The 12900-nt window shown below is 46.7% G+C and overlaps 1 protein-coding gene and 1 pseudogene across 1 annotated transcript in view; both read left to right on the forward strand.

The window, feature by feature from the left end:
• LOC147727762 (C-X-C motif chemokine 10-like) overlaps window positions 1-12900 on the forward strand; it is a 52105-nt gene that overhangs the window by 16702 nt on the left and 22503 nt on the right. The gene's annotated exons all lie outside the window — the stretch shown is intronic.
• On the forward strand, window positions 7776-8684 carry LOC147727763 (xaa-Pro dipeptidase pseudogene; annotated as a pseudogene).

Raw genomic sequence — 12900 nt, forward strand, 5'->3', positions numbered from 1 at the left:
TAGCATGGAAACATTTCTGCTCATAAAGGAGGGGGGAAAACTGTACCATGAGACATTGGAACTGCAGAGCAAATGTCAGCATCGGAGGTCTCTCTGCCATTGACAAGCTTCTCTCTCTTATAGGGAAGTATACAGAAATATCAATAATGAGAACCTAACCAAGGGAAAGCAATGTACTACAACAGGTCTCCTAACTTAGAAGGCAAAAATAAGACAAAAGCTTACACATTACAGAAAAAATTCTATCCATCTGAAGCTTGCATATTACAAAAATAGCTAAGTGGGTTGCAGCACATGAATAATAAGCTGTAACTGCATATTGGTTAGGTTTCTAAGGTGATTGGTGCATTGCAGTCCGTAAAGGCCATGGGTCCTACTGGCCTTCCCATTGAGCTCTGCAAAGCCATCTCTTCGGTGCTGGCCCTGTTTCTCATACGGATGTATGATGTGATTGTGGATCGTGGATTCCTGCTGCCAGTGCAGAGGCTAGATAACATTGCGGTCCTACATAAAAAGGGGAAACCCTCGGACCAATGTGGTTTATATCGACCGATCTCCATCCTCAAATCGGAGGTCAATATCCTGGCCAAGATTTTGGCCCTCCGCCTCTCACCCCACCTCCACAAATTAATCCACCTGGACCAATCCGGTTTTATCACGGCTAGAAATACGGCGCTCAATCTCCGTCGTCTCTTCGGAGTGCTGAGCAGAGCCCACACCATACAAGAGGATGCAGTAATTGTGTCCTTAGACGCCTGGGTGCGTCTGCTTTATACTAAACCCCTAGCCCGTATTTCAGTGAACTGTGCCAGAGCAGCGATTTTTGAGTTGGGGAAGGGTACGAGGCAGGGCTGTCCTCTTTCACCGTTACTCTTTGCCCTGGACCTGAAGCCCTTGGCGCTGTGGATTTGATGTGATCCCCTTATTTGAGGACTGAATTGGTCTCCGGACTGGTCAGATAGGATCTCCCTATAGGCCGATGACATTCTCCTGTACTTGGCCAAACCTCGATCTTCGATTCACGCGTTGTTGCATATGCTCGCCTTCTTTTGAAAATACACCGGCTACACTATTAATTGGGACAAGTCTTTGATTTATGTGCTAAGTGGACAGACCCCACGACTTCCCCCGGGCTGCAGCGCCAGCATAGTCACGAACGGTTTCCGCTATCTGGGCATCTATGTCACGAGGGACTAGGACGTCTTCCATCAGAGAAATCTCCTGCCTCCCTGCATCGCCTTTGGGGTGATATGCAGCACTGGAAGACGTTGCCCCTTACTCTATTGGGTAGAGCTGCCCTTTTTAAAAGAATGGTACTTCCCCGTTTCCTCTATGCCCTGCAGAATACGCCATATCCCATCCCGACCCACTTCTTCCAGACAGTTGATCTGGGGCCGGCTCACTGCTATGGAATAGCAGCACGCCCCACATTGCCCTGACAAAACTCACACAAAGTTGGAACAACAGGGATATTGCTCTCCCCACGATTAAAGCATATTATTGGGCCTGACAATTGGAATTTCTCAATCACTGGGCCCACAGTCCTTTTACAGATCCAGCATACAGGATGGACAGGCTTAATATGACAGCCGACAATTGCTTACGGGCATTGTATGGAGGGCCTCGGCACGTACCCAGGTTTACTCTGACCTCTAACACAGTTTCGATCTGGCATATGGCAACTGCCACACTGGGTTGGAAGGGTAAAATAGCGCAGGGTACTCCGTTGCTGGAACCGTGCCAATTGGGTATGCTCTTGGGCCAACCAGGGTTTGATAAGTGGGATATGATTGGTCTCTCCACGGTCGGGGACCTGTGGGCGAGGGGTGCTGTGGTTCCATCTGGCGAGTTCCAAGCAAAATACCATTTGCATAAGGGGGAAACATTTCGATATCTTCAGGGACATTGTGCATTATGTAAGGCAGTTCCCAGGGGCTCCGATCTGCCCATCTCCTCACCTTTGGAGGATAGGCTTCTAGACGATTATCTGCCAGATAAAGCCATCTCTTTGATCTATCGTAAAATACTCAATAATTCACCCGAAACTCTTGACAAACTATGCACAAAATGGTGTGATGACGTCAGGGATTTACCTGATGAAGATTGGAGAGAGGCCTTGGCTTCTCCCCAAGAGGTGACTGTCTGTTCCTGCTTCAAGCTGATACAGCTTAAAATACTTCACAGGGCCTAGTATACCAGCACACCACTTGTTAAAATGACTCTGTCCCCGAGGCTGTGGTTCCACAGGCACCTTCTTGTACTAGTGATGGGACTGTCCTGTCCTCAATCGGTATTGGAGTAAGGTTGTGTCCACCATGTCCCAAATATGTCATAAATCTATAGAAACCTCTCCTTGATTTTGTCTCTTAAACATTTGGGACACCACTGACCTCTCTCGGACTGAACAAACATGGGTCTCGCTGGTCTGTATAATAGCAAAACGCAATATAGCCAGAACATGTAAGGGGGAGCCCTGCCCCAGCACAGAGACTGGGCGGCCGACATGGACTGGTGCATGCAGGCCGAAAGAGTGGTATATGAGAGTAGGGGATGCCCAGGTAAATGAACTCAAATATGGGGCCCTTAGAAGGAGAGCAGAGGTTTTCTGTGCACCCCCTTTGGTGATCGTTCCCCATTTAATGTTGACACTAAGACACTTTAAGGTTTAACGCTGGTATGTGCTCGAAATATTACCAGTAATGTTTCTTTTTATTATATTGATTATATGTGCCTTGTGTTTATTTCACATGATTTGATCATCTCAACAACTGCTCTCTTTTGTGTTTGTGTTTTTTGTTGTTTCTTTTAAATAAAAAGATTTACCAAAAAATATAAAAGTTGAGACCAACATTTCTTCTAAAAATTCACAGTGAGAGGGCATAAAAAAGAAGGTGCATGAGGTCACCTTGAGAGTGTCCACAAGACAAGCAGGCTTGACTGTGGGTGTGCGAGAATTTAGCTATAGATGCTGGAGTGAAATCTAATCTATGATATAGAAAAAACAAAGACTGAGGTCTTCAGCCGGGCTATCTTGAATCCAACGTCTGGGCATACCCTGCCAACTTAGGGAAAACAAAGCGATACCCCTTTGCTTTTTTCGCCCTAAGTTGGGTGGGTATGCCCAGACGTGGGTCCCTTGCTCACTCTGACACTGGATTCAAGATAGCCTGGCTGATGCGGGTTATGAACCCGAAACCGGTCCCAGGATGCTTGTTTCCGGTCCAGGGAAGACATAGCTTGGCAGTTCGGGCTGGACTGTTCCCATGAGGCACAGGGTCAGACTGATTTGCATATGGCCATGTCTGAACTAGGGTGGTGGAGTGAACTCAAGAATGATGATGGATTAAACCCAGATCACTTGACTGGGGGTGAGTGTTTGATTTGCTCAAGCGCTTTGCCATGATCCCCCTGTGGTATTGCTTTGTTCCCCCTAAGTTGGCAGGGTATGCCCAGACGTGGGGCCCTTGCTCACTCTGCCACTGGATTCAAGATAGCCTGGCTGATGAGGGGAATGAACCCGAAACTGGTCCCAGAATGCTTGTTTCCGGTTCAGGGAAGACATGGCTTGGCAGTTTGGGCTGGACTGTTCCCATGAGGCACAGGGTCAGACTGATTTGCATATGGCCTTGTCTGAACTGGGGAAGTGGAGGGAGCTAAAGAATGATGATGGATTAAACCCAGATCACTTGACTGGGGGTGCGTGTTTGATTTGCTCAAGCGCTCCTCCATCATCCCCCTTTGGTAAGGCTTACCTTAGAAGCAATGATACAGCGTCGATACAGTACAAAAACAGTAATAGAGTAAAACTACCACACAAGAAAAATCCCACACCAATTTAGAAAACTAGAGTAAAAGTTAATAAATTATTTGACACCAAAACGACAAAATCCAATCAGTAGAGTTAAGTAAAGTTGAGGGTGACCAGGATGGACTGTTTTTCGGATACATAGGGTGGGTTGGGCTTGGTCTTGACTTACCTTTGGACGTAAAAGAAATTTTAAAAAGTTCTTGAGAAGGTAGATTCTCAGTGGGGCAAGGCAGCAGGCCGTATGACAGTCAGCAGCGGTGCGTCCATTGGGGCGTAGGGGCGTAGCCCCACTAGCCACCATGGACGCATCGCGGCTGCCGGCCGTATCTAAATAAAACACAAGCAGAACAATCAGCCGCCGAGAATTGCCAGGGGGGAGTGGCCTGCTGCAGCTTGAGTGACAGTCCACACACTCAGGCTGCAGCAGACGTAGTGCGCACGCAGTCTGGAGAACTTACAGTGCTCATGCTTGGGAAAGTTGGCAACTTTCTCAAGCATGCGCACTGTAAGTTCCCCAGCGGGACCCAGGGGTGCTTGTTCGCCTGCCACAGTTCCCCAAGCCCGGGTCTCCAAAGGGCGACAGGGCGAGGGCAAATTTGACCCCCTAGCCAATCCTGGCGCTGCATACAGCTCCAGGATTGGCTGGTCCACCCTGCGCAGCATCCCATTGGATGCCGCGCGTGGGGGTGGCCCGGCGTTCGTTGCTGAGTCATAGAGGCGGGAAGTCCAAAGAAGGAGGAAGCCAGAGGTGTTCGGGGTCGAGAAAGGAAGGCAGTCCTCAGACAGCGCAGACACCGGCAGCGGTAAGTGCAGAAGTGAATGAAGCACATAGAAACATTCGGAGAGGACGCGCGGAGCGTTTCAGGTAGAATTGCAGAAAATGCTGTTTATTTTGTAGCCGTGAACGATCGTTTAATTCATAGTATGGAGACTTGGTTTTCAAGCCGGTTCAGCTCAATAAAGTTGAGCCGCTAGCGCAGAAAGTAACCTTACCTCCAGTTCTGCTAAAATCTGTATTAAAATCCCCACTTATCAGTATTGTTGCCGAATTATATTGCTGCTGCAATGATTTTAATGTTTTAATCAATTTTGTCATATGATCCTCTTTCTTCGCTTTGTTCGGATGTAAATAAACATTTATGAACAACAGAACCTTACAAGGCTTATTTGTTCTTCTGGTGGCTGTGCTGGCCAGGTGCTGCCGGTCTCAGAACAGCTTGCGCTATAGTGTAGTGGCGCTCTGACACCAGCGGAGAAACGGAGAGCACCGGTAGGTGCGGGTCATTCTTGCCTGCAGGGGAGAGGATGCGGGAAACCGCTGTGAGTTGGCTGATTGTGTTGCGGCTACCCCCCTTACACGGCCGGGTCGAGTGTGGTGAAAGAGAGAATTTGACCCTGGCTGTACAACCGGAGTGCTAGAGAAACTAGTGAAGACACAGCACGTAGGATTCCAAGACCGGAGAGCAAGGTCAGTGTGCATGGTGCCTGATGAGTCCCCGGGCTGCCTGGGACTGAACTCTAAGGCGGATTGGCTAAACGGGCAGCTGGGGGTGCATTTCCCTTGTGGCAGAGGTTGTGTGAGTGGCAAGCAGCTCCGGACCTCACGCTGTGCGAGCTCTTTTTTTGTTTACTGGTGCATATACTTTACAGCTGGTTAGGATCAGGAGCATTATCAGAATCACCTCTAAGCGCTTGGTCGACAGTTGGGAATAGATATGCTTGGTCCGCAGCGCACCGTCAGTTTTTTTTTTTACTGTTTGTTTCCCTCATATATTTTCCAAACCTTGCCCGGAGTTTAAATTGAGTTTCTATCTTGTAAATCAGCGGAGTTGGGGGCAGCAACTTTCTTCTCCCTTGAGTCTTCGGCCAGGCCCCGAAGGATAGATCACACCACAAGTCAGTGTGCTATTAAATGCATCCCCATGTGAATCTATGAAGCCTATGTGCAGAAGGTGCACAAATAGCAAGTTCATGTGTGCAGATCTGTGAAGCAGCCGTGCACACGGCAGGACATTCTGGTGAGGTGAGTCACCAAACATTTGAAATAAATAGGGTTCTGATTATAGGGATACAGATTTTATTTTATTTATTTGCACTTTGTTACTTTATTTTTAATTTGACTGTGCTTTGTTATTTTCTGCCTAATGACATGGGTTCAGTGCATAAAAGATTACTGTACTCACTAAAGCACTATAAAGCGAAAATTTTAAGAAATGTTTCCTAATTGAAATGGTGCTGGGGATGATATTGGGGACTTGACAAGGATAACATAGGGTGATGATTTTAGAAGTCAGATTAGTGAAAGAGTTTGTGGGCTGGTGCACCAAATATTAATGTTGATTATATATAACAAAGATTACTTGCAGCAAGCCAAGATGCACGTAGTCTTCTATACATTGCAAAAAAAGTATACAGTGCGTCTGGACAAGTTCAAAATTGCTCTGACTTGCTAATGTAGGCTCATTTTAATTGTCTGCTTTGCCAATTAGGGGGCACGATTTATTTTCTGTCCCACTGCTGTCCTAGGAGGGGGGGGGGGTTGTTTCTTTCCAGTTTGGGTGACAGACACATGTGAGCTCTCTGACAGCTCAGGACTGCACTCTCAGCAGCTCATCATTTAGCAGTGATTTACTTAACTAAAGGAAGCTTTATTCAGCCACGCCGCCACGGTTCTGTGAGTTGTGCTTCCAGGTTGTTCCAGACTTTCAGTCCCTGAACCCTGATGGATCTTCTTTGCTTTTTCTTTTTGAGACTCGTGGCGGGGACAGGCGATAAGAGACAAAGTGCAGGTTTCTGGTCAAAATGCCCCAATTACTGGATGTAGCCAGACATTTAGCGCCGTAGGCCTTGTAAATGATTTAGGGCAGTGGTTCTTAACCTGTGATCAGGGCACTCTCGAGGTCCGAAACTCCTGCAGGGGGTTCATGAGTGTGTTCTTCGAGCTGGTGATGAGTGCATGTTAATTGTAGAAATTAGTAACAGGAAACAGATGGGCTTTACAGCCGGCATAAGCAGGCAAAAATGGCAACGTCCTTCATCAACCCTACGGAGGAAGAGAGCCCACGTGAGTTCTTTGAACCCTGAGCAGTGACCGTTTTGGAGCAGTTGTGAGTCCCACAGCAGATGTGGCAGAAATAATTACAAATTGCTGTTTTATGTTACGCTTGGAGACATGACAACTCTTAACATACAGACTTGTTGCTCCATAGCGCTGTTAACAGCTGCCATAAAATATACTCAGCTTTCACAATACTTACTTTATCAGCTTTAGAAGGATGACAGGCTGTATTTCCCACCAACATTTCAACCCTGTTGTTTGTATGCAGAGCTTCACAGCAGATGCATTTACCAACCGAGCTATCTCGCAAGCACCTGCACATATGTGGAATGCATAATTGGAGAGTGTTAGCTTTTTTGTTGGGCACTTATAAATGCCACCTGGTTTCTGAGGGGTGTGCATGTATGTCTGCAGCTCTCTGAAAAGGATGGCCCTGCGCAGCCTGTTAGATCTTGGTTTTCCTTTTTCCACTTAGGGAATCCTCAGCGACTGAAATGGCTTTAGGCAAAAGAATGCAGCAGAACCACTTGTGACCTATTTTGCAGCCCAGCCAAAAAACACAGTGCTAGCTGCAGACTTTTCTGTCAGAGAGCCTTATTGGGTCTTGTCAGTGCTCCTTAAATTCCTTTGTGTTTATGTATTATGTGCGCTGTGTGACTAACTATTCTGGTTGGCATAAAGGTGCCTAAAATTTGATGTCAAAATCACGGATATGATTTCTGAAAACAGACAAAGTAAACATTTTGCGAAAGGGGTTCCTCATTGAACCCACACTCTACCCTATCCTTTCCAAGAGCTCCAGATGCCTTAACCCTCTCATCTTTTCCACTCGGGAATATTGCAGATTCTACTAGGTAGTAAATTCAGCCTGCTGATGTCAAATGTCTCCTGTAATCAATGTATTGAATCATGGACTACTGTGAGGGTCTTACTCTGCGTGGCATTAATACCGATAGTGGAAATGTCTGCAAAGAAGCTTCATTTGAAGGAATTAGCCAATTTCAAGTGAACAACAAAATTCTTCATCCAGAAATAGTGGAGTGCCGTGTAATTAAGAGCGACTTGGAGTTGGAAGTCTTGCGCTACAGTAACAGGATCTCCAGCGAGGCCCATAAAGAGGTTATGAAAGCGGCTAAACTGGGGATGAAAGAGTACGAATTGGAAAGCCTGTTCCTGCATTATTGCTATAAACGTGGAGGCATGCGGCAGACGTCATACACTTGCATATGTGGCAGTGGAGACAACTCATCCATTTTGCATTACGGGCATGCTGGAGCCCCAAATGACAAGACCGTTGTTGATGGCGATTTGTGCTTGTTTGATATGGGAGGAGAATATCACTGCTATGGGTCAGACATCACCTGCACGTTCCCTGCGAATGGAAAATTCACTCCTGATCAGAAGGCCATCTATGAAGCTGTGCTTCATTCATCACATGCTGTCATGAAGGCAGTAAAACCAGGTGTTGCTTGGCCAGATATGCATTGTCTAGCAGACAGAGTTCATCTGGAAGAACTGACCAAAATTATCATTTTGAAAGGCACCATGGTGAAAGTTCATCTGGGTGCAATATTTATGCCACATGGTCTGGAACATTTTCTTGGCATTGACATGCAAGATGTTGGAGGCTACCCGGAGGGAGTTGAACGGAGTACGGAGCCTGGTCTCAAAAGCTTGCGTACTGGACGGATTCTTCAGGAAGGCATGGTGCTAACAATTGAACCAGGAATTTACTTTATTGATCACTTGCTCGACCAAGCACTGGCAGACCCCGCACAATCCCATTGCCAGTGTAAAGTTCTAAACTTGCTAGATTGATTCAGATATTGGCTCTGAGCAGCCGTCTGTGTCTGGCGTTTCTTGCGGAGCTACAGTATTGTGATGAAAACTTCTCCTATGCACAGCCTTTCAGCAACCTCTGAAATGCAAGAGCGCATGAATTGGTGAAATGCAAATGCTGATTTTTACAATGTGAACATTACTGAATATCTGTTGTTATAAGATGATCATCCCTCTAAGGTGATTCAGATATAAACTATGCATTCTGTGTAACCGCTTTCTTTGATTAACTGTCGATAATCATGTTCATCTGGATAGGCTGCTTCTGCTGATAGCACTCATAACGTTGTTGGAGGAGTTATTGCTGTGTGGGTTATGTGACGCATGAATTGTTATTTGTTATTATTATCATGTATGTGTTGACTTTGAGAGAAGGCGTCCAGTGTAGTTCACATGAAAGCTGAGTTTGATAGCTGCGCCGATGGTAGCAGAGGGATCAATTTTGCATTTTTTACAGGTTTCTCAAAATGTAGATCACTTGAATATTAGGATCATGGCAGTTTTGCAACTTTTCAACTAACTTATTTCTCGTCCACCTCTGTAGCCAGATCTTCCAGTTTTAAAGAACGTTGCTTGATTTCTGCCACTGCCAAGCCTATGCGTCACTGTCAGAGGCTTAATGCGCTGGACGTCTCTGGCAAAGTTCAAGTGACACTGCGAGCTCTGAAGATTAGAGGTCACTTGCAACATTCAGACAAGGTCTCTGCATCACTAGTTTGTTTCACACCTATAGGCAAGACCACCAGAATTATGCGATTCTGTTGCCGCAGCATTTTCTGCATAATCGGGGATTAGTGAGGTTAAATATTTGCCTTAACGCCGTTACCATGTGTAAAACTGTCAAAGTTATGAAGTAATACTAACAGAGTGTGGCACATTACACTGCACAATTTGACTTTTCTTGATGCATAATCTAGCCAACCCTGCCACATACTTTGGTCCTTCTCTGCCGCATAATTCCAGTGACCTTGTCTCTAGGTGTTGCAGTATTACTTAGATTTAAGACGTGCAAAACTATCCAGTAGTAGTCTGTGGCCATGCCCTCTCTGCCCCTCCCACCAACACATCTCCAAAACAGCGATGGTCTGTGGTCTAAAGCATTTATGTCATAGCTCTCTGTTGGAAGTTATGCAAAGGGTGATGGGGCAGGAAATATGTTTTAGAACTCCCTCAGGGGGAGCTCTCCCTCTAAGCCTGTCTGGGGCATATTTTCTTTTTCTGGCTACTCCCTTGTTTACATCAAATATTTTTACTCTGTAATAATATCCCTGCATGTGCTTAATGTACTTAAAAAAGCAGCCTAGTGCATGACTTGTAACATTTTAGAATGCTTCATGTGTGATGTTTCAGAGGATTTTCTATGCCTTTAGAGAGGCAAGCTGCCGCGCATAACTAGTAGAAGATATCCTTGAGCTGAATAATGGTGTTTAAATTACCAACAATGTCCATGAAGTCTTCCTACACACTCCTTTCACATTTCCATTTTATATTTAAAATGCATTACCTTAATCAGTCCAGTTTGCGCCTTAGGCAAAACATCATGGCTCACATTAGAGGCTTTTACAAGTGTGAATGTATGAAGCTCTGTGGTTATACTGAATAGGCAGCTACCTATGTTATGACATCTATTAATGTAATAACTGCACTTTCACAATTGCTTTATTAACCTTCCTACTTTCTCAAATTTGCTTGAAAATGCCCGATTTTTCTTCTTTTTTTTCAAAATTTTCTTGGGGGGGGGTTATCCCCCCAAACCCCCCTTTTGGGGTTCAGGCTCGCTCGCTCGCTACGGTGCTGTATGCAAATCACTTTGCGCCCCACCACTTTCAAATGTCACCCACCGCCCCTGATGACAGTATGAGTCATCGATAACAGGGAGCCGGTTGGTAATGTTTTGGGGAAGCCGTCAATATGGGTGGGAAAAGCTCAGAGTGGGAGAACCTGGATATTTGCACCGAGGAGGTCGTCGTCGTTCATAGGGTGCTGGTGGTCTTTGAGCCCTGTGAAAATTGTAACCTTCTGTCTTAGACGTTTTTCTGGAGCTCAGATTCACCCAGTAGGATAAGATAGCAAGCTGTAGCCAAAGAGGGCACCACTAGTTGCTGGGAGGCTGAAGTTGATTTGCTGCTTTGGAGAAGAACTAGTTGTGACTTTGTCAGTTGCAGCTTGCGGTCCATCCTAACTTGACTGACCTCTAACAGGGGACATGTCATAGGATGAAACACAACTCCCTGCCATGGTGTGTGTCCTCACTTTTGTGTACAAGTGGTCCACCTTATCAGGTTGCTGCAGCTCAGGGCCTTTGGTCAGACTATTGTCTTCATCATCCACAACCTCCAAGTCCCCCTCCTCAGCTTCAGAGGTATCCTCTGCCTGCTCCTCTATTGCAGCCTGGATCCTCCTGACCTTATCAAATGCTCTGAGGGTTATTTGAAAGTCCACTTTGGTGGCTCTCTTTCCTACATACAGCTCTCTTTACCCAATCAAAAATTGTGAGTGAGTTATTTTGGGCTAGTCCTTTATGGATGGAAAGTAAAACCAAGCATTGACAAAGTCAATGGGTCTCGACTTAGGTTTCTATTGACTTTGACAATGGTTTTGGCCGTTCTGTACAGTACCGCTGATGCTGTACAACATGGTGGATGAGCAGGTAAAGCAACACAGATGGGGAAACCAACACAAATGATAGGAGGGCAGGCGGGAAGGGAAAGCTTTACAGATCAAACCAAGATGGCTGAGGAAATCAGCATAGATAAAAGCAACATGGCATGCAGGTGGGGAAGCTATACTGAAGGTGGGATGAAGGAACACTGAGGGTGGTGGTAATGTAAATGAGGGAGAACAACATGGGCAATAGAGTGCAACAAGGAACGCATGACAGAGGGAAAGAACCAAAGGGTAGAAGAGCAAAATAGAGAGCGGTTTGACTGAGAATTACACAGGGAAGAAAGAGCAACGTGGAGCATGTGGGGCAGAGAAGCAAAGGAGAGAGATAGCAATAAGGACTCCGGATAAGGTGTGGAGAAAAGCACACGAGGAAGACAGCTGAAAAGGTCATGCAACCTCAAAAAAAACTGCTTAAGGTAAAAGAAAATAATAGTTTGCTAATAATCTGCAGTGGAAGGTATGAAAGCCAGCCAATCAGAGAGATGGCATAGGGCCTGTGCAGCACCTCCATTAATTACCACATACTCTTAGCCTGACCGTCGCTATCTGCAAAGTTGTTGCTGGGCTGCCCTCCTCTACGGCGCGAGGCCTCGCTTTCTAAGACTCACTGGAGGTTTGTGCTGCTAGGCCCCTGAGCGAGCGCCGACCTGAGGGAGAGGAGCTTTGTGTGACTACCAGGCCTCGGCCTCACACTCACATGCAGTCACTTGTTGGGGTGCTGGCTGGTATCTATGCAATGGACTCCATGCGGACCATCTGAGTGAAGTTGTTTCCGTGGCTGTTGCTGTGGGGCCTTGGGCGGAGGGTGCTCCCTGTGGCCCGGGTTTTGTGCCGGAGTGACGGTTCCTCCTCCAATTGCGACTCCTGAGTGGGCACCTCCTCTCGGACTTGGCAGCTCAGGGTTTGCATTTGCCACCTTACTTCAACGGGGCTACCGGCTCTGTTGCTCTCAGTGTGGGCCGGTCGCCAAGAGTAACTATACCGCGCAGAAGTCATTTTCTCTGTACTCCAGCCGAGACTTACAGTCCTGTTTTCTATGGCCTCCTGTGTTAGTGTGTGGGTGGGAGCCTGCATATCTCGGGCGCACCATTGGTCTGGAGGAGCGGATCGTGGTGTGAGCACTCTTGGCATCACACTTGAGACCTACAGGGGGAGTCGGGAGTGCTGGGTTCCATTCTCCCCCTTCAGATAATCCTGTCAGGACCCTGTGCGCCATGGGCAGAACAGATAAAACCCAACCTCGCCTCAAGTTTGAGGCACGAAAATATACTAAGACTCAGCATAAGGCTGCCTCGGATTCTGAGGCTGATGCACAGGAAGGGGGGCCCTCCACCCTTGAGACCAAAATGCTGGTCAATGGGTTTGTCTGCCTCTATCGCTTGCGGACCGAATTGCAGTGATCAAAATGGTGGTTTTCCCAAAATTATTATACTTATTCTGAAAATTCCTACCCGCCTGAACATCTCTTCCTTTAAGACGTTACAGCGGGCCCTACTATCATTTGTTTGGGGGGTAAAAAACCTTGCTG

Source organism: Lissotriton vulgaris, chromosome 3_1, assembly GCF_964263255.1.
Source record: "Lissotriton vulgaris chromosome 3_1, aLisVul1.2, whole genome shotgun sequence".
Classification (NCBI taxonomy): domain Eukaryota; kingdom Metazoa; phylum Chordata; class Amphibia; order Caudata; family Salamandridae; genus Lissotriton; species Lissotriton vulgaris.